Source organism: Podarcis filfolensis (genome assembly GCF_964270895.1).
Source record: "Podarcis filfolensis genome assembly, chromosome: 6".
NCBI lineage: Eukaryota > Metazoa > Chordata > Lepidosauria > Squamata > Lacertidae > Podarcis > Podarcis filfolensis.
The window spans coordinates 80979295-81001372 of NC_139609.1; the positions used below are offsets into that span (position 1 = coordinate 80979295).

Here is a 22078-nt window from a genome sequence, read left to right on the forward strand (position 1 = left end):
CCCCTGACTTTGTGACTCCTTGCTTCTTGATCCTCAGACCCCTGACTTTGTGACTCCTTGCTTCTTGAGCCTCAGACCCCTGACTTTGTGACTCCTTGCTTCTTGAGCCTCAGACCCTGGACTCCTTGACTCCTTGCTTCTTGATCCTTGGACCCCTGATTTCATGACTCCTTGCTTCCTGACGCTCGGACCCTTGGCTTCTTGACTCCTGGCTCTCTGACCCTCGGACCCTTGGCTTTCTGACTCCTGGCTTCTGGACTTCTGTTCCTGCTCCCACCCCGCCATCTTGCCCCTGGTCCCGAAGTCCCCAGCCAGGACTTCAATCACCTGTGAACAAGACCGTGACAAGTGTCTTTAGAAAGCATTCCAGACCCACCCAGCCCCCAGAACCCAGCGAACCTTGAAAGTAGGAGAGCAAAGAGCTCAAAGACAGAGGGCACGTAGCAGCACCCATAGAAGTGATGAATGAGGAAATGAGAGAGACAGTGGGGTGGAGATTTACTTAGGACAATGCCATTATCCAAGAGGCTGGGTTTTATAGCCTCTCTCTGTAATTATTGAATAAAAAAGGACAGTAAGAAACCTTCCCTTGTCTTTATACTTTTCCAGGCAACCAGCTAGGAGCTGCTGCCAGCATCCTGACACTTCCCTTTCCTCTCCTCTTCCTGCACCCCCCTAAATCTGTTCTGGGGAAGTTCTACCACCCGCAGGTTGGGGGATATGTGGGGAGAGGGAAGGTACATTTTGTTGCGCAAGCACAAATCCTTGCACTAGCAGAAGAATTTTGTTGGATACGACCCAGAAACTTTAAACCAAGCAACCCTACCAGTCATGGATGGTTTGCTCATCTATAGGTAAGGTAAATGCAAAGGACCCCTGGAGGGTTAAGTTCAGTCAAAGGCGACTATGGGGTTGTGGCACTCATCTTGCTTTCAGGCCAAGGGAGCCAGCATTTGTCCACAGACAACTTTCCAGGTCACGTGGCCAGCATGACTAAACCACTGCTCGTGCAATGGGACACCATGACGGAAACCAGAGCACATGGAAACACTGTTTACCTTCCTGCCACAGTGGTACGTATTTATCTCCTTGCACTGGAATGCTTTCGAACTGCTAGGTTGGCAGAGGCTGGGACAGAACAAGGAGAGCTCAACCTGTTGCACAGATTTGAACCACTGAGCTTCTGATCAGGAAGCCCAAGAGGCTCAATGGTTTAGACCACAACGCCATCCACATCCCTCATCTATAATATAGATAGTGATATAAGAATAGTGACCTACTCTGTATGGGGTTATAGTGGGGAGTGAAATAATGCATGCGCAGAGGTCAGAAACATCTTAATGGAAGAAGAAGAAGAAGAAGAAGAAGAAGAAGAAGAAGAAGAAGAAGAAGAAGAAGAAGAAGAAGAAGAAGAAAGGTAATCAGCATTCAGTATAATTAATTATATTTATCATACTAAAATCATAATAAGGTGACTCTTACATAAGAGGCAGCTTGATCTAGTAGCTGGCAAATGCAGCTGGGATTGATCTGGGGTTTCCCATGCAACACTCTTCATCATGTTTATATTTGTGAATACTCTGCAGATTCCAGAAGCATTTCAATATAATAATTCTATTTCCTCTTGGTGATACCATCTAAGCAAAACTTTACTCAACAGTTCCAGGCGGAAGAGAAAATTAGTCTCCACTTATCAAATGACTAACATTAAAACGATCTGGTACTGCTTCTCCAACTCCTTCCAAGTTCTCAGAGGGCTCCATATCTCCCTTGTGTAATTATTTTTAATCAAACAGGTGAATCATAATCAGGAACTGTGCTTGCATTTAGAAAAAGCTGAAATGATTGCCACATTGCCAAGCGGTAGCCTCAGAATCAAGTAAGTTACTTTCACAAATCAGCAGTACACCAGTGAAGCTCTGTGTTCTCCCGGTTATGCGCAACATACTACATTTGCAATTAAACATATTAGCACAGAATTAACACACTCAATCCGAAATAATGATTCATGCCAATATAGCCCTTTAGGGATGGGCTGTGGCTCAGCAGTAGAAAATCTGCTTTGCATGAAGAAGGTTCCAAGTTCAGTCACTGGCATCTTCGGAAAGAGCTGGGAGAGACAATGAGACTTAAATCCTGGAGATCGGCTGCCAGTAGACAGAGATGGACCAATAGTATAAGGCAGATTCCTATGTCCCAAGCGGTTCCCAAAATGAATGGTATAACTCCCGGGGAGGGGGAATTATGTAGGTGGGTGCAAAGAGTCAAGGGGAAGGCTGGAGGATGCTGGAGGTGCAAACGACTGTCAGGCTTTGAAATGCTGGCATCTCTGGATCAAGTGCATCAATGTTATTGAATTAATTAAACTACATAGTTTTTATTGGATTATGAACAATTGTGAAATTAATTAATCCAGCGTGGATTCAATTCCTGGAATAGCCAGGCTAGCTTCCTGTTGAGGTAATGGCTCTCTAAGTAACAAAGGAAGTGGCTTTGTGCTGGAGTACATAATGGGTGGGTACCCCTACTTCAACTGCCTGATAGTGAGGAACCCCAGAATCTTGCAGTGCTTAGAGACTGGAGGTAGCGTACAGCAATACATTCTTTGCTGCTGATTTCATGGTGGGTGCTGAGTCCACATTTAAGCATAAGGTTAACTCCTGATTGCAGCTCATGTTCCAGAGCATTACTGGAGTCATTTTCATGACACAAATCATCTCCATGGTGACTGAATAACTAGATTAGTATGCACTTTGCAATCAGCTCGCTCCTATTGTTCGTTCACATCTGCCTAACCCAATTTTAGGCTTTTAATCATCCCTGCTTGTTAAATATTCTCTCTCCTGTGTTCAGCTCTTCCTCTCTGCCAACATTTTACTTTGCTGCAAGCTGCAGACCACACACCTGCACGGGTCTCTGAGACAAGCAGGCAGCCTTAGCATGTCAGGAGGGTCTGGAGTACAGAATGTACGGCATCTTCCATGGTGCCAGGTAGTTCTTCAATTGGACGTGCCTGTTGACAAAAACAACACACTTGGACTATACGCCAAATATTTGTGAAGCACCTGAGTGGATTATCTTGTCTAGTCATCATAATTCCTTGAGCTTCCCCTTATGTCTCAGCATCAGCGCAAATGTCTCATCATTCAACTGAGAGGATGTCTGGGGTTGGGAGCAGCCATAGGAAATTGCCTTTTGCCTTATAACAAATCAGACCATGTGCCCATCGTATACATGGGTAGGCAAACTAAGGCCTGGGGGCCAGATCCAGTCCAATTGCCTTCTAAATCCGGCCCGCAGACAGTCCGGGAATCAGCTTGTTTTTACCTGAGTAGAATGTATTCTTTTATTTAAAATGCATCTCTGGGTTATTTGTGGGGCCTGCCTGGTGTTTTTACCTGAGTAGAATGTGTCCTTTTATTGAAAATGCATCTCTGGGTTATTTGTGGGGCCTGCCTGGTGTTTTTACATGAGTAGAATGTGTGCTTTTATTTAAAATGCATCTCTGGGTTATTTGTGGGGCATAGGAATTTGTTCATCCCCCCCTCCCCAAATATAGTCGTCATCCCCCAAGGTATGAGGGACAGTGGCCTGGCCCCCTGCTGAAAAAGTATGCCGACCCCTGCCTTAACAGGACCTATATACCTCTTAATCATCAACACCTCTAAGCAGTTTACATGAAAATTAGTTCTGATTTAGTCCTGTCAACACTGAGAGGCAGCATCTCTCCAGGGTTTCAGATAGGAAATTTCCCCTGCCCTCCCTGGAGATGCCAGGGATTGGAACCTGGAACCTTTCGCTTGCCTCCTGCCTCTACCTCTCCTGCTCCACTGTCTCCCAGGACCAGAAGAGGAGTGAAGAGGGAGAAGCAGAAACAGGATACACGAAGGTGGAGTCTTCGTCTGCTTGCCCACAGCTCCTTGGGGGTGAGATACATAAGCCAAGGTGGGAGCAACTGCCTCATGAGGCGCACACCTAGGAGCAGCTGAGAAATGCGGAACCGAAGGACATCCCTTTTCTTAACTTATAAGTGTACTTTTGACAATAAAGAGCTGATTCCTCGCTCTGCACATTCCATGCCTGCCAGCACTGTGACACTCAATCATTCTCCCAGGGTGAGCCCGGGGTGACTCTGAATTATTATTATTATTATTATTTATTTATTTATTTATTTATTTATACCCCGCCCATCTGGCTGGGTTTCCCCAGCCACTCTGGGCGGCTCCCAACAGAACATCAATAACAATAAAAAAGCAACAACATCAAACATTAAAAACTTCCCTAAACAGGGCTGCCTTCAGATGTCTTCTAAAAGTTGTTTATTTCCTTGACATCTGTAGGGAGGATGTTCCACAGGGCAGGCACCACCACCAAGAAGGCCCTCTGCCTGGTTCCCTGTAACCTCACTTCTCACAGTGAGGGAACCACCAGAAGGCCCTCGGCGCTGGACCTCAGTGTCCGGCTTGGATGATAGGAGTGGAGACGCTCCTTCAGGTATACTGGGCCGAGGCCATTTAGGGCTTTAAAGGTCAGCACCAACACTTTGAATTGTGCTTGGAAAAGTACTGGGAGCCAATGTAGGTCTTTCAGGACTGGTGTTATATGGTCTCGGCGGCCGCTCCCAGTCACCAGTCTAGCTGCCACATTCTGGATTAGTTGTAGTTTCTGGGTCACCTTCAAAGATTTAACAATCTTCTTGGCTTTTCTAATTGTCTTGAGAAGTGATACTTCAGACTTACGGTAGTTTTGCTGTTTGAGTGGTGCTTGGACCAATACTATTTAGGTTAGCTCATTGGCTATGTGAAATTGCTACGGCTGTTCATTCATAAGTTTTTGTTGTATTTCTCCGTATACCAATAATAAGGAACTTTGCTCACTTGTGTGTCGCAAACACACAACGCATTTTGCCTTTAATAAAATCACACCCTTCTCTCTCTCTCTCTCTCTCTCACACACACACACACACACAGAGAGAGAGAGAGAGAGAGAGAGAGAGAGAGAGAGAGAGAAGCAGTTCCACTGTTCTTGGTTGTATCCATTATCTACACATTTTCATCCAGATTTTCCCCACAAAAAGGTGAAGGACAATCAGCTTAGCCAAGAGTAGGTGGAGATGTGCAATTTGTTCTGGAACAGAATTTTGACATTTTACCCTATTTTTTTCTTTTTTCTTTTTTGCTTCAAGGCAGTAAATAAGGCAAAGAAAAAGACCTTTTCATGCAAATGTTTTGCAGCGCTGGAGGCTATGTACATTGGATCATGTCCGCAGCTGGTTTCACTTAGAAACAAGCAAAGTGGCTGAAGCTGAACCAAGAGCCTCTCTGAACCTTTGCCCACACAAAAACAAAACGCAGCACAACAGAGGGACCTTTAGGGAGGTCCGCTTAATTTCTGTCCATTATCTTCTTCCCACTCTACATATTTAAATGTCTGGCATGGGCTAAAAGAAAACATGCCAATGCAATGAAAACTCCCATGACACATTTCTTGCTTAGCTTTGCAGATTGGCAACCCAAATCTCTTCTTTCCTTTGGTCAGCTGTTCTAAGAGAAGGCTTGAAAGCTCTGGTACCCCGGCCGTGAAACCACAGGTCTTGTTCCACTGTGCCAGAGTTATCTCCATAGACAAATGGCCCGGAATTAGCAGGGCCCCCAAGTGGGTAGAGTTGTCTGTTTTATGGATGTATTGATGAAACTGCCTTATATCGAACAGGACCATTTCCTCATATGGGTCTCTTCCCATTGTACAGCTGCCTGCAGTCAAATTTCTCTACCCACAATCCCACACAGGCATATCTCCGTTCAGGAAAAACAGAAGCATTATCCTAACTCAAGGACACATGCCATCAAAGCAAAAGTGCTTTTCTCTTTTAAAGCCATCCAAGTTGGTGACCATCACTGACTCCTAACTCCATGGTTTCACTATCCCTAAGGTGTGTTTTTTAAAAAGCAAAGACATCTTAAAAAGCAGAGACATCACCTTGCCGACGAAGGTCCATATGGTTAAAGCTATGGTTTTCCCAGTAGTGATGTATGGAAGTGAGAGCTGGACCATAAAGAAGGCTGATCGCCGAAGAATTGATGCTTTCGAATTATGGTGCTGGAGGAGACTCTTGAGAATCCCATGGACTGCAAGAAGATCAAACCTCTCCATTCTTAAGGAAATCAGCCCTGAGTGCTCACTGGAAGGACAGATCGTGAAGCTGAGGCTCCAATACTTTGGCTACCTCATGAGAAGAGAAGACTCCCTGGAAAAGACCCTGATTTTGGGAAAGATGGAGGGCACAAGGAGAAGGGGACGACAGAGGACGAGATGGTTGGACAGTGTTCTCAAAGCTACCAGCATGTGTTTCACCAAACTGCAGGAGTCAGTGGAAGACAGGAGTGCCTGGTGTGCTCTAGTCCATGGGGTCACAAAGAGTCGGACACGACTAAACGACTAAACAACAACAACAAGGTGTGTTTGAATTTGTTCTGAATGAAGTACTTTGGATACCATCTTCTGCACACATCTTACAGTGGGGGGTGCGGCCTGGAGAGGGGTGTGTGGGTTGTATCAGTTTTTATACTGCCCTCCATCAAATGAACTCAGAGCCATTTACGTAAATGAATAAAAGGCCTTCTTTTATAAACAAAGAACAAAAAACCAAGCCACCCTTGACTGATGAAGTTTCAGAACTGGTCAGTCAGCGCCTTTGTTATTTATCTTAAAAGAGAGTCGGAGATAAAGTATATTTTCTTGTTTTCTAGCAGTTTCTTCTCCAGCTTCTGTGACAGCTAGTTTAATGAGAGAACCCAAGTGCTCTCTTTCCTGCATGTCAATGCCAGGTCATCTTAGGTTTTAAGCAGCCAACGCTGTCTATGAATCACACTCAGGGTAGCAGCGGAGAGAACAATTTATCCTAGAATGTCCCCTACAACCCAGCCCAATCACCTGGCCTGAACCACGTTTTAATCCCCTAGCAGGTGAAATAAGGCAAATCGGAGACTGAACTTTTAGTCCCTGCTGCAGGTTCAGGAAAGGGCAGTGGTTAAATTTCCTCTCTCCTCTCTAAGACACTGTTGGAATCCACCTCCCGTCAGCCCCAGCCAGCATGACCAATAGTCACAGCTTCGGATGAAAGAATCTATCAGTTTGGGGTCTCTCCATTTTTCATTTTTCCAATCTTAAATTCAGTTCTCCACACGTTGCAGCAATCTGCGATTATTTTTATTTTTTAATTCTCGTGAATATTCATCTGCATCCTTGTGCTAATTTCTCCCAGCAAACACAATTTTGTATGCAGTCTTGGATAATGTACACATTTTTGCAAGCAGTTTTCCTCAATGTAATGTGTTTTGTGTATTGTTTTCACTAATATCTTCATGTTGGGCACACTTTTCCCCCAATATATGCATTTTTTTGCAAACATTGTTTGCATTGTGAAGTTTGGATAAGTGTGAACTTGTGTGTTTGGTTCTCTGGGATGCGTTCCTGAACATTGCTTTCATTAAGAAAAGGTCAGAGAAAAGGTCCATTCTAATCCAGCATGCTGCCTCCGACAGTGGACAGCCAAATAACTGAGATATTCACCAGCAAGTCCTGATGCAGATCATTATTCCCTACTCCTTGTCCTCACCATCTGGCAATCAGAGCTATAGTATGTCTAAATATCAATACTGTGTTTATTTTTATTCTTTTAGCTTTTATAACTAGTAACCATCACTGGATCATCATTTTAAAATGATGGCCTACTTTAAGTGTAATTTTGGGTGAGTTCCATGTGACCATATAAACTGGTTCACTACAGGCCTCTAACGATGCTATTGCTAAACATGCTGCAGCCTGATTTAATATGTTACCAAATGCAGGAATTGGGGCCGGCCCACACATGAGGCAAGGTGAAGCAACTATCTCGGGTGACAAGATCCATTAGAGTAGCAGATCCGGCCACCAAGGAATGCATCGCCCACTGCTGCAACAGTATTGGCAGCAATGACTATACTACAGCATGTCAAGCATCATCTTTAAACTGAGCTTCACAATTTGATAATTTCCACAAAGTTTCTGTTGCATGCAGAAAGACTTCCTTTTCTGCTCATTTTGAACATCCACACCAACTGGATGGACTCTCCAAGCTGTGCAATGCAATGCTAAACATGTTTACTGCAAAGTAACAGACCCTCCAAGGGTCCCTATTTTCTAGGGACGTCTCTGATTTAGAGAAGCCATCCCAGTTTTCTGATTTGATCCTGGAATGTCCCACTTTTCTTTAGGATGTCCCTGTTTTCATTGGAGAAATGTTGGAGGGTATGACCCCAGAGGTCCCAGGCCCTAAGGAAGTTAGATTAGCCTCAACCAGATCCAGGGCCTTCTTAACACTGGCTCCAGCCTGGTGGAACACTCTGTCTCATGAGACCAGGGCCCTGTGGGATCTGATTTCTTTCCGCAGGGCCTGTAAGACAGAGTTGTTCCACCTGGCCTTTGGCTTAGAATCAGTTTGATTCCCTCCCCCTCTTTCTTTTCCCTTTCTCTTCCTGTGAAGAGGCTGCATCCTAATGTTTTAATGTTGTATTTTAATCTTGTTTTTTAAATTGTATTTTAATCAACTTGTTTTTATTATTGGTTGTTAGCCGCCGTGAGCCTGGTCTTGGCTGGGGAGGGCGGGGTATAAATATTTTTTAAAAAATTATTATTATTGTTATTATTATTGTTGTTATTATGGAGTTATCCAACCCTGTCTGAAGGCAATCCTCCATAGGCAAAGGTTTTTTTTAATATTTAATTATGTATTATGTTTTTATATATGTTGGAAGCTGCCCAGAGTGGCGGGGGCAACCCAGTAAGATGCGTGGGGGAATAAACAGTAAAACTATCTTGATGGAATGGGACGTCCTTATTTTCATCGGAGGAATGTTGGAGGGCATGAAGTAAGTCCCACTAAACTCAGTGCAGCTTACTCCCTGTTCATTGCAGCAATTCCATGTTTGCAGAAAGATGAGCTTGTGTTTATTCTTGCCACTCCATTTATAAATTATTGAAGTCTTCAGTCCTCTGTCAATTTTCTTTTTTTCCTCTTTCCCTAAAAAAAACCCCCCAAAATAAAGTAAATCCCTATGTCTTGAGCTGTAGCTAGACTTGGGGATGATTAAAGTTCATTAAAAAAAAAAAACAGCCTTTTTTTTTAAAAAAAAAGGTTGTTCTAGCATGAGTTGCATCATGGATTTGCATTTTCCTCTGTTGAAACGCTAGTTTGGAGTGACATTTCTTCGTTCACACCTTTCAAGAGAAGGAAAACTGTCTTGTGTGATTTCTGCTTGGAGCGCATATGCCACAGGGCACCATTCCAGCCCCTCTCCCCCCCCCCATGGCTAAATGTTTAAAAGACGGAGATTCTCTGCCTTATAACACACACAGAGAGAGAGAGAGCGAACCATGTGAACTGAGAACCCAGTTCATTCATGCATTCCTTCCCAGCATCATTCCATGGCTGGGAGCCAGATACCATTTGACGTCATGGATCTAACCAAGAACTTAATGTACTGGCTATGGGACAAGAGTTTACTACGAAGTGGTGAAGGGGGGGGGCAGGCCGACATAGCAGCAAGTTGAAACATACAGAAGACATTAATCGAGAGGGGGCAAACTGAAAATGATGCAAATATAAATTGTACCATAATACCCCCCCCCCAATTTTTGCTTCTTCTTTTTTTTTTGCCCCCTTACCAGATGGGCAGGGTAAAAATAATAAATTATTATTATTATTATTATTATTATTATTATTATTATTATCACTTAGGAAATTCATACATGCTCAGAAACCATTGTGCTTCTGATTAAGTAGTATAGCTGGGACGGCAGGACAAACAGACAAAAGAATAGCAGCGCTGACTTAAATAGCTTTTGCTGGTCCTCTTTCCTCCTCTCCCCTCCGGTACTCGTTATGTTTACCAAGCTGTTAAAAGAAAGCTCTTTTCAATAAATAAATACAAAACGTCGAAAGTAAATATACCAAGAGGGTTGCTTGCTTTGAGTAGCGTAGTAAATGCTCCTTCTTGGAGTTAAATATTAAACCCTTCTTGTATAAAAATTCACTTGGAAATCTAGTACAGGAGGTGAATGAGAAAAGGGAGGCCCTGCAACAGAATGTTGCAGTGCAGGGTGTTCCCTGTTCAGGAGTCCAGTCATTCCATTCCAGCCCCAGCTCCAGTTTTCCACCATCTCCCTCCAACAGTTAGTTAGCAGTCCATGCTCTGAACATGCCCAGTCCCAGCAGAGAGTGTGGTGGGGCAGAGTCATGGAGTCACTTCCAGACTCCAGCGTTATTGTTATTTTACATGGACAAGACTGGGGCAAAGCAGCAGCAAGGTTGAGCTGGTGCAATTGCACCAGCAGATCCATTGTCTCCCATATGGTACTCCTGCTGAGGCACTCATATGGTCCCAACCACATCCCTGGCTCACCCCTCTAAGCAGCAGCAGGGCATTTCTGCTTCCTGATGGAGTGACCTGCCCTCTGCTACTGCCATGCTCTGTTAAGAGGATTCTCCCAAAGCTGCCCCCCCCCCAATTTTGGAGGCATGGGGCACAGGGGAGGAGAGGGAGGAAGCCCCACTGCACTAGCAGGAGTCCTTGCATGGGCTTTACCTAGCAGAGCTTCTTCGTTGAATCCTGACCATCATCTTTAAACAGGACTTGGACCAGACTGCCCTTCAAACAGAAAACTCCTTCAAACAGAGGGCTGTCTTCTTACAACCTTCTACATAGTGAAGTGGTCTCCATCAAACGTTCTTTTGGGTGGTCTGCAGCAGCTACCTAAAATCAGGAGGCACCAGAGGTCTGGGGGCACATACACACACATAAAAGCATTGTCTATCTCCCCAGTCAACCAGCACCATCCCAAACTACTTGGGATTAGGGTTAGGGCAGGTGACACCCTTTGTGAAACAGGAAAATTGTACATAAAAATAGCCATTAGAAAAACCATGTTGCTGTTGTTGTTGTCCATCTGTCTTGGGAGACAATGTGTGCCTCCAGGTGTGAACTCAAACCGCTGTGCTAACAGCACCAAAGTGACCTTTGTGTGGCGCAAACCTCAGCAGTGTGTGTGGAGGTCCTGGGCTGCGCAGACAACAAGACCTCCCTTTCATACTTTATGAGGTGATCCAAAGGAAAGCAGAGCAATACATTTGGCACCAGCTGGACTGCAGGAAGGAGGCTTATGAAACACCATCCAGCTACCTTAGGGACTCCACTCTGGATTTGTGTAGGGTTTCCTCCTTGGACTTCTCCTGAAGATGTCCCACAAGGCAGTGGAGGTTTAGGATCTTCTCCTAGAGGGGCTACCTTCCTAGGTTGATGTGCCCCATCTGCCCCTCACTTCCATCTACAGCACATGCAGAGACCTCCTTATTGACTGTTGGACCCATTATTGGTTTTGTCTTCTCAATCTGTCAAAGCCTGTCTTCACACGTAGGGAAAAGTCCCTAACTCACCAGGGCTTTGAGACTCATCAGCTACCCTACTGGTTTAGTTGGTGTTATGTACTGAGTTGAATAGGATCCAAACTGCAGCAGTCTGATTGGTCCTAGAACAATAGGATCCAAAAGGCAGCAGTCTGATTGGTCCTAGAACAATAGGATTCAGAATGCAGCAGTCTGATTGGTCCTAGAACAATGCAGCAGTATGATTGGTTGGCAGGAACCACCCAATCATGCTCCAGATAGAAGTGAATCCACAACCTGATTGGCTTACAGTAGAATTCCGGAATTAGCCAATCATGTGCAGCCCATTGTGTAAATAATGTATATAAAGCAGATACCTTGAGGGGACTTTCATTCATTCCTCCTCACCACTATGAGCTGAATAAAGAGCATGAAATCACTTTGCGACTCTGAGTATATTTCACTGGCGACGAAGGTGGGATCCCGCTGAGCTGACTGCCACACACAGCACCGCAGCACCGCCACCTGCCGCACCACTGCCTCGCACCGTGTATCCAGGCTTCAGCTCCGGGACACAAGGAACTCAGAATGGCAACCGACAGCAGCTTCTCGCCGTTCAACCCAGCATCTGGAGACTGGGAAGCGTGCACCTCCCGTTTCACCTTCCTCCTAGAAGCCAAAGGGGTCACCGATGAAGAAAACGCCAAGAAGAGGGCAATATTCTTCAGCGTCTGCGGAGAGGAGACGTTTGAAATCGCCCGGGCTCTCCTTGCACCTGAAGACGTTGCTACTGTTCCATACAAAACAATAATGGAACAGCTGAAGGGGCACTTTTCGCCACAGCCCTCAGTGGTGGCTCGTCGAAATGCCTTCTACGCAAAGCGGCAAGCCCCTGGGGAAACCATAACTGGGTTTGTGACCTCTCTCCACCAAGCTGCCCAGTTCTGCAACTTCTCAGAGCTGGAGAACATGCTTCGTGACCGCCTCGTCGGTGGCCTGAAGGATGAGAAGCTGCAACGACGCCTCTACGCTAAGAAGAACCTAACGTTCCAGGTCGCTCTGGAGGAGGCCCTGGCAACGGAAGCTGCCGAGAGGTCGACGCAAGAGGCACGGCCGAGCCAGCCGTCCCAACTGAGGGTCCACCACGAAGACCTCACCGACGACTCAGGATCCAACAGGGAGGAGGTGCACCGAGTACAGCAGCGCACTCAAGCAGCCCACATACCACAGCTGCCTCGACGAGAAGGAGGGAACTGCGCAAGCTGTGGAGAAAGTCACGAGAGGAGGACCGGCCGTTTCTGCAACGCAGAGTGCAGGCAGTGCAGAAAATTGGGACACATTGCCCGTGTGTGTCGAGCTCGGCCCACCCGACGCCAGGCATCAGATGACCAACCCAAGAGCCCCAGGTCCCGGGGCCCAACGCACCAAGGCAACTCGACGGAGCTCACAGACTTCCAGGTATACCAGTTGCCCCACCCCAACGTAGAGAAAATTTATGTAGAGGTACAGATAGAGGGGGCCCCATGCCGCATGGAGCTTGACACGGGTTCAACTCTATCCATAATCTCGGCAAGGACCTTAAGGAAACTGTGTCCTACTGGGGGTCCCAAACTCAGGCCGGCCCCATTCACCCTCCGGGACTTCCAGAAACGTAAGGTCCCCACAATGGGGGTGGGGACCTTCAGGGTGCAGTACCGAGGGCGGACGCGGCAACTGGACTTGCTTGTGGTCAAGGGCCCCTACATTAGCTTACTGGGATTGGCATGGTTTCGACCACTGGGGCTAGCCGTCACCGGGGTGAACCACACTACCTTACAAGTGGACGTGGATGCCATACGCAAGGAATTTCCAGGGGTTTTCGATGGGAAATTGGGACAGTATACGGGCCCCCCCATTGCTCTACAGCTTGACCCCGCACTACGACCGGTCAGGCTCAAGGCCCACCGGGTCCCGTTCGTCCTGAAACCGCATATAGACGAGGAATTGGACCGACTCGTGGAGCAAGGAGTGCTGGAGCCGGTGCCTAATGCCCCCTGGGAAACCCCAATCGTCACACCCGTCAAGCCTAATGGTTCGGTCCGCATCTGCGCAGACTACAAATGTACCATAAACAAGGCCCTCACGGCCCATGCATACCCAGTGCCAGTGGTCAGCCATGTCCTTGCTACCCTGGCTGGGTCAAAATTTTTTGGCAAGCTGGACCTGGCCCAAGCATATCAACAGCTGCCAGTAGATAAGGCCACAGCAGAGGCACAGATGATTGTGACGCACAGAGGAGCGTTCAGGGTAAAGCGGCTGCAATTCGGTGTCAGCGTGGCACCAGGCATATTCCAGAGTCTAATGGACTCTCTCCTTAAAGGGATTCCTGGTGTCACCCCCTTCTTCGATGATGTGTTGATTGCCGGGCCCACACCCGAGGAGTTTGAGGACCGCCTCCGTACCGTTCTGCACCGTTTCCAGACGGCGGGTCTCAAGGTGAAGCGGGAAAAATGTCTACTAGGAGTGCCTCAGGTGGACTTTCTGGGATTTATGGTGGACGCAGAAGGGGTCCACCCAACTGGGGACAAGGTACGGGCCATTTGTGATGACCCAGCGCCCAAGAACAAGACTGAACTTCAGGCCTTCTTGGGACTATTGAACTTTTACCATTCCTTCCTTCCCCACAAGGCGGCGGTAGCAGAGCCCCTACACAGACTCCTGGACAAGCGGGCCCCTTGGGTGTGGGGCCAGCGCCAGGAGGCCGCATTCCAGGCAGTCAAGGACTTGCTTGTCTCAAACTCGGTCTTGGCACACTTTGACGAGAGGCTGCCGGTGGTGCTAGCATGCGACGCCTCACCCTATGGCATTGGTGCTGTCCTGGGACACCAACTCCCGGATGGAAGAGAGGTACCGGTGGCATACTTTTCCCAGACACTCAACGCAAGTGAGCGGAACTACTCGCAAATCGACAAGGAGGGTCTGGCAATCGTGAAGGGAGTAAAAAAATTCCATGATTTCTTGTACGGGCGGCCCTTCACCGTGGTGACTGACCACAAGCCGTTGCTTGGCTTGTTTGCCCCCGAAAAGCAGACCCCCCAAGTGCTGTCTCCTCGCGTCCTCAGGTGGTCAATTTTCCTTGCCAGCTACCAGTATGCACTGATTCACTGCCCTGGGAAGGCGATGGGCCATGCAGACGCCCTCAGCAGGCTACCACTACCGGAAACAGGCCCCGACCCAGCACCTGCACAAGAGGTTATGAGCCTGGAGCTGCTTCCCGAGTGCCCCATTCAGGCACAAGAAGTTGCACACCATTCCAAGAAAGATAGGGTCATCTCCCAGGTCCTGGACTGGGTGTGGAGGGGATGGCCCAGCAGCAGCCCCGGGCCAGAATTCGCCGGCTACACAACCCGCAAACATGAACTGTCGGCCCACAAGGGGTGCCTGTTATGGGGAAGCAGGGTCGTTGTTCCCCAGCCCCTCCGCAAAAGGGTCCTCACAGCCCTACACGAGACACACCCAGGGGTAGTAAGAATGAAGGCCCTTGCCAGGAGTTATGTGTGGTGGCCGGGGATTGACGGAGAGATAGAGGCCTGGGTCAAACACTGCCAGGCCTGCCAAGAATCCCACCCAGATCCCCCAAGGGCCCCAGTCCAGTGCTGGGAGTCCGCCTGAGCACCATGGTCACGCCTGCATGTGGACTTCGCTGGCCCCTTTCAGGGGAAAACATTATTCATAGTGGTGGACTCCTACACCAAATGGCTGGAAGTTGCACTGGTACCGTCCACTTCTACGTCCGCAGCCATCCGGGTACTACGCAGGCTGTTTGCAACCCACGGGCTCCCTGACACTCTCGTCTCAGACAACGGGGCTGCATTTACGTCAGGAGAATTCCAAACCTGCACAGCGCAGAACGCCATCCGCCACATCCGTTCGGCGCCATTCCACCCTGCCACCAATGGCCAAGCGGAACGCATGGTGCGGACCACCAAGGACACCCTTCGCCGCATGACGCAAGGGGATTGGGAGTACCACCTTGCCACATTCCTTCTAGCACAGCACAGCACCCCCAGCTCAACGACTGGCCGGAGCCCCGCTGAACTACTAATGGGTCAGCGCCTTGCAATCAGATTGGAACGCCTTCACCCAGATAGAGCTCAGGATGAGGTAGTGGTGGGGGAAGGCAGGAACCCCCGGACCTTCGAGGCCCAGGACCCAGTGTATGCAAAGAATTTTGGGGCAGGCCCTGCATGGGTACCCGCCACAGTCACCAGGGTCACTGGCCCCGTGTCGTACGAGGTGCTAACAGATGGGGGGCAATGCTGGCGCCGCCACTGCGACCAGATACGGCGACGATTCCCGGGAGAAAACCAGGAGGAGGAGGACAGGTCAGAGGAGTCCCAAGGGAACAGTGGGGCAGTGGGGCCCATAGAGCAGCAGGGGCAAGCAGGAGAGGCAGAATCAGTAAATACAGAGAGGACCCGTGAGGCCGAAAGGACACTGGAACCAGAACCACGACTGAGCGAGCCGGTTGCGCCAGACCATACAGCTCCATCACAGCCAGCATCCTTGGAACACGAGCCAGAACCTGAACCCCGGACCAGGGAACACCCCAGGCCGCAACGCACATGTAGGCCGCCGGCGTACCTCGAGGACCATGAATGCGACCTCCCGGGCAGGACTGGAACTTAGAGGGGAGGGGTGTTATGTACTGAGTTGAATAGGATCCAAACTGCAGCAGTCTGATTGGTCCTAGAACAATAGGATTCAGAATGCAGCAGTCTGATTGGTCCTAGAACAATGCAGCAGTATGATTGGTTGGCAGGAACCACCCAATCATGCTCCAGATAGAAGTGAATCCACAACCTGATTGGCTTACAGTAGAATTCCGGAATTAGCCAATCATGTGCAGCCCATTGTGTAAATAATGTATATAAAGGAGATACCTTGAGGGGGCTTTCATTCATTCCTCCTCACCACTATGAGCTGAATAAAAAGCATGAAATCACTTTGCGACTCTGAGTATATTTCAGTTGGCCAGTCAAAACCATTCCCAGGGTGTGGCCGCTGGTCACATGCTGACATCTAGGAGCCACAGGTGAGAGATGAGTGCAGGGTGGGACCAAAGGTGGACAAGCTATCCCAGAAGGAGCCCGATGTGGGTACTACTCTCTCCCCTAATACTCTACCCACACAGGTGGGAACAATTTTGCACACATTCAATTGGGGCACAAATGCCCCCGTGTGCGCCATTTTTGGCCGCAGAATGGGGTGGGGTGGGCTACACAGGTGATGACCCAAAATGCAACCCCTACACAAATGGGGAGTTGTATGTACTGCAAACAAACTTTCTCCAGTCACACCCTTCTCGTTCCCAGCTTCCTTAAAATGCTTGCATAGAAAGATAAATCTGCCTAGCTGTGGGAAGATCTTCAGGCTTTAAGGAAGTTCAAGAGGGAGAGAACTGTGGAGCTGAGAACAGCCACTAGTAAAGAAAACATGTCTTGCTAAAAACTATGAAGTGCCCTTTTCAGTGTCAATGGTTCAGTTCTCTATTTTTCAGTCCTAGATACTAAAATATGCATACATGCCTGATGTGAAGTTTGATTTGGCTTTATCTTCATGTGCATCTTTCAACCTCACCCAGATTTCCAAGAATTGTTTTTGATCCTTTGTTTTAGAGGGTTGAGCAGCATATAGATTTAAATCACTAGGTCAGTGCTGATTTGAGCTTACCCAATCAAGGTTAATGGATTACTTTCACTCATGTTGTATTGCAGGTTCATACAGTGAATGGATGGTGAGGGGACCAAACTACATCTGCATCCAGATGTGGTATTATTATTAATAATAGTGCTTTCATTCATTACACACACATAGCCAGGGCAGGTTACAACAACTTAAAATACAATGTTAAAAGCAATGAAAAGCAACTTACAATTGCAATTGGTCTTTAAAATATGCATCTCAGGTGTCAAAGAGAGGTGCATCTTCAGCATTCACTGAAAAATGTATAATAAAGATGCTAGACGTACATCTATGGGGGTTGGGATTCCACAACTTAGTGGATGTCGCAGAGAATTCCCTCTAGTCTATTGGGCCGCCACACTCCCCCAACTTTCTGTAGGCAGCAGAACTACCAGGAAGGCCTCCTCTGCTCATCTTAACTCCCAAGAGGGCCTGTATCTTTCAGACATTTGGGGCCTAAATCTCTAACATGAATACCAACCACGAGAACTACTGAGCAGCTGACATCAATGACAACAACTCCTGCAAGGATGTGGCCTTGAAGTCAAAAACACAGCAGTTGCCACCTCTGCTGTTATGTTTGTGAACTTCAAACTGGGAACAAACTAGCAACCGATGCATCTGTTTTAAAACAGGGATAATATGAGATCTAAATGGAACCCAAGCCAGTAATCTGGCTGCTGCCTTTTGGACCAAGGGAAGTTTCCAGGTCTCCTTCAAGGGTGCTCCCGTGTAGAGTGTATTGCAATAATCCAATCAGGAAGTTAGCAGAGCATGGAATACTATGGCCAAGTCATTTTTGGCCAAAAGGGGTCATAGCCAGCAAACCAGTCAGGGCTGGAAAAGGGCATTCCTAGCCACCAAGAGCGCTTGAGCCTTGCATCCATAGGCTATGGGCCAGCTCAGGCCAGCTCAGGCCATCTCCCCATCTCCTATACTTGAGAACACAGGGCATGTTGGGACTTCCGGGTTAGCGCGACCGGCTAATGGCGGATTCCCTCCGAGCTCCGGAGGGAATCGGCTGCGCAGGAGCTGGGTCTGGCCGCTGCGGCGACGCGGGGACCCTCAGAAATCACAGGCACTGAAGCCTGTGAACCTGGTGACTCGGCGGGCACCATTTGCGCCCCCCCGACCTGCGAAGGAGCCTTTTTAAAGGCTTCGGAACGGGGGACGGGGTGAGCGGCGCGATGCTGAGAGTCGACTGCTCCTCCTGCGGAGTGAAGCCGCATGCCATGGTCGGAGAGCGCTGACTTCTTCTTGTGAACAATTGGACTCTAAAAGTAACAACCCGTGAGTAGTACGGAAATTGGACTTGAAAAGGAATTTTTTTTGTTAAATTCGGCATGATCGGGGAAGGTGCAAACAGGAAGTCCGCCTCCCCTCTTGTAAATATTTTAAAGCAAGGACTAGTTAACTAAGGTCGAGAAAATTTCTTTTTCTTTATTGGGTAAAAGATATTAATTTCACGATTTGGCAGTATAAGCATAAATAACCTTATCAGAGGATAAGAGCTAATTTTGAGAGCTGAAGTGCCACCCCCCCGGACCCGGGAGTGATCCGCGAGAGAGCCTGTTGAGGAGATATAGAAGAGTTTGACAGCTGTCAAAATTAGCTGTCAAGAAGGAAAAAGAGAACTTTGTTTCTGCTGTCTCTGCTGGAAATATTTGTTGCAATTTGGTCATATTTTGTTGAAAATAAGGAAGAACTGATACAAACTAACTTGACTTTTGGATTTGAACTGGAAAGAATACTAAGTAACCAAAATCCCTCTAGAGGGGGATTTGGGACATTACAAGAATGGCTGGAGGAGGACAGAGCTGGGCTGGACAGAGCTTTTGTTCTCTTGGGAAAGTTACAAGGCCAAATGGATGTTTTGGCTACAAATGTTGCAACTCTGAACTTAACAGTAAATAATATCATTGAATTTGATAAGGATTTGACTCAGGAAGCCCATGCAGCTGGACAAAAAGAGACATTTGAGAGTTTTGAAAGTATGGAGAAGGAGACATATGTTGATTCTGAAGAAAAGGAAGGAGGAGCTGTAATTTTGCAGATGACAAAGGAGAGCCAGAGGCCTGACATGATGGTTACAAAGGAAAATAAGAAATCGAGCCAGAGGCCTGACATGACGGCTACAAAGGAAAATAAATACTGGATGATGAAAATCTGGTTTGAATTGGAGATTGAAGAATGGAGAGATCTCCTTATGTGGAGATCTGAAGACCTATGGATTACAAATTTGATCAAGGTGGAAGTTAGAACTTTCGGGACAATTGGACTTAAAAGGAGTAAGAAACAAGATTTGGGCTCCTTTTTCAAGTATGGAGGTCTGGCTGGAAGAAACATGGACTTTATGGGGACAGAGCTTCTCCGAGATCTGGTGTTTAATACTAAAGACTATCAAAAAAACCGGCAGAGAGGAACTGAGAGAGAATTAAGAGCCTCGGATGTGAGGTCTCCAGGCTGATAGTAGATTAAGACTGATGGACATTTGTTGGGGATCGAAACCGGGAAAGGGGGTGGCGGGGTTTGAGAATCCAAAGGGTGTATAACTATAATCTGTTTTTCTTTTATTTTGTTTTGTTATCAGTAAGAAAATTGGGGAATTCGTGGAAGGGAATTTGGGTCGGCTTTAGAAAAAGGTTTTAAGAATGAGTACTGATGTATAAATAGGGATGTTTATAAGTTAAAATGGGGTTTTAATTAAAATGAACTAAATATAAAAAGGTCAAAAATTGGGGATAAGAACTTGCTGAACTAACAATTTGAATTGGAATATAAGAAGGGGAAGTGTGGGGAAGTCAGGGAAATATGTCATGGAAAATATGGATTGTAAACTTTATGTGTTTTTTTAATTTTTTCTTTTTTCCTTTTTTGATTTTTTTTACTAAGATGGAAAAATTTTAATAAACATTTATTTTTTTAAAAAAAGAGAACACAGAGCATGTTAACATCTCTTATCTTTTCAGGATTCCAGGCTATCACCGCCTCCAAGAAACTGATTTACTGGAGTATCTCCACCACCTCTTCCAATTCAGATGGAACAGAGAGATAGAGCTGGGTGTCGTCCACTTCATGTTGTCTGATGACAGCTTCCAGCAGCTTCATATACATGTTAAAGAGCCTGGGAAATGAACCTTGTAGAGCACTGCAGGACAGTGCCAAACAGTTGCCTTCCATATCTACTTTCTGGAAGCAGCTCTGGAGGCATTGTGTGAACAGGCCCTGATACTGTCTTCTCCTCCACCACCACCCCATCCTCCCTTCTTCCTTCCTACAGGGCAGGTGGTGTCCATCACAGAACCTACCACCCATTCTCTTTCCCCAGTCATCAATAACCAACCTGCCTTGAAATATAATGGCAGCCATAACAGCAACAGTAAGGTAAAGGAACCCCCTGACCTAATGGTCCAGTCGTGACCAACTCTGGGGTTGTGGCACTCATCTCACTTTATTGGCCGAGGGAGCCGGCGTACAGCTTCCGGGTCATGTGGCCAGCATGACTAAGCCGCTTCTGGCGAACCAGAGCAGCGCACGGAAACGCCGTTTACTTTCCCGCCGGAGCGGTACCTATTTATCTACTTGCACTTTGATGTGCTTTCAAACTGCTAGGTTGGCAAGAGCAGGGACCCAGCAACAGGAGCTCACCCCGTCGCCGGGATTTGAACTGCCAACCTTCTGATCGGCAAGTCCTAGGCTCAGTGGTTTAACCCACAGCACCACCCATTGCATTCTGAGTGTTTGCCACAGATGCTGCAAAGGATAAAAATGATAGAACAGACTCACTGTTGTTGTTGTTATGAGTTATTATGTTCAGCGGCAGTTCAGCGCTCAGCAGAATTCATGGCCATTTTGCTTTTGTAAGGTGTTGCTATCCAGTAGCAGTTACATTCGTAAAGTGAATGCCAAGTGTTACTCACCCATCCCAAGCATAATCTGTAACCAAGAGTTTACCCCTACGCTGGCTCGGTCAGTTCCATGGAAGGTGGCAGGATCCCCAAGAACGTGCTCTATTGACAGCTGGCTTCAGGCACCAGGCCCATTGGCGTTACAGCCCATTGGCGTTACACTCAGCGTTACAAAGATGTCTGCAAATGGTGCATGAAGGCTGGTGGCGTTAACCTCATTCTGTGGGAATCCATTGCAGACAACCTGGAGACGATTGCAGATAATCCACTGCAGACTGCCTGGAGACAGACAGACAGGTTGTGCATCCATAGCCGTGACCAGAGGAGGAATGACTGCTGAGAGGAATGCAGAGAGAAGAAAGGCCATGGTGCATCTCCACCAGCAATACCACACACCTCCAACAAGGGCCGCATTTAGGTTTGATGAGGCCCTAAGCTACTGAAGGTAATGGGGCCCTTTATATGTCCAGCTGTCCTTTGTCGACAACAAATCGTCACTGTTTTGTGTGTTGAATATATGCTCATATGCAGGGCCGTCTTAACCATAGGCACCAGGGGTGCAGGGCACCCGGGCGCCGGGCTCTCAGGGGCGCCAGGCCAAGAGTCCAGGGCCCGAGAGTTGGAGTCCGGGGAAGAGCCCGCCCGTCGTTCGGAGCGCCACAGCAGGCTCTTCTGCTGCAGACAGCTCTGCCCCGCGAGTTCGGGGGTGAGTGAGCCAGCGAGGCGCTGAGGCGGCCGGCTGGCCGGCTGGCCGGCTCCACCCTCCTGTGTGCCTGGGATTGGTGTAGGGCCGTGGAGAGGCTTACATCATGAGGCACCTGGCTTCATTCAGTCGCCAATGCCAACGCCTTGGGCTGGTTTGTTGCTCTGGGCTCCTTATGTTTCCTGTTTTATTTTCCTGAGCAAAGATGAGCGTGGTGTCAGCTACCTAAAAAAAAAGGCCGACAACTCTGGGCAACCTGGGGGGGGGCACGCCGGGCGGATCTCTGCACCCCAGCACTGCATATGCCTAAGACGGCCCTGC

At 47.7% G+C, this 22078-nt stretch overlaps 1 long non-coding RNA gene across 1 annotated transcript; it reads right to left on the reverse strand.

Annotated features, from left to right (window-relative positions):
- Positions 1–1434: 1434 nt before the first annotated feature.
- LOC310764918 lies at positions 1435–21064 on the reverse strand. Its single transcript, XR_014549357.1, has 3 exons — positions 20933–21064; positions 17337–17400; positions 1435–3013 (listed from the first exon to the last, which is right to left on the reverse strand). It is a non-coding gene; the product is annotated as an uncharacterized lncRNA (long non-coding RNA).
- Positions 21065–22078: the final 1014 nt, after the last annotated feature.